This window comes from Egretta garzetta, unplaced genomic scaffold (assembly GCF_000687185.1).
Source record: "Egretta garzetta isolate BGI_Z169 unplaced genomic scaffold, ASM68718v1 scaffold481, whole genome shotgun sequence".
Taxonomy (NCBI): domain Eukaryota; kingdom Metazoa; phylum Chordata; class Aves; order Pelecaniformes; family Ardeidae; genus Egretta; species Egretta garzetta.
Genome location: NW_009258681.1, coordinates 415,615 through 415,971, shown reverse-complemented (window position 1 = coordinate 415,971; position 357 = coordinate 415,615). Strand labels below are relative to the sequence as shown.

Below are 357 nucleotides of genomic sequence, written 5' to 3'. Positions count from 1 at the left end.
AATGAACTCCTTTACCCTCTGCAGCAACAGCAGCAATAACAACACGACCTCGGCCGGACGGGCAGGGGAAGGACAAATTACAGCCCCGTGCCCGGGCAGCCATCGCGGCTGCTCTTGTTCCGGGTTTCCGACGGGAAGAGCCGTCAGCTCTGTTTTCCAGCAGTGGGAGCTTATGGCACCGGGCACGGACAGGGACCCCGCCTGCCCCACACGGGCACGCAGGCTGGCGGGGGGGGACCAGCCAGCTGTACGGGCAGAGACAGAGATGCAGGCAGCGAGGGGCTTCTGAAGGGCCCAGACCCCTCGAGGCACAGCCTAAAACCAGGTCTTGCTTGCCTGACCCCAGCCCCCTTCTCC

The 357-nt window shown here is 64.4% G+C and overlaps 1 protein-coding gene across 1 annotated transcript in view; it reads right to left on the bottom strand.

The window, feature by feature from the left end:
- The window catches only part of ZMAT4 (zinc finger matrin-type 4), a 103,774-nt gene that overhangs the window by 62,846 nt on the left and 40,571 nt on the right, over window positions 1–357 (bottom strand). The window lies entirely within an intron of this gene.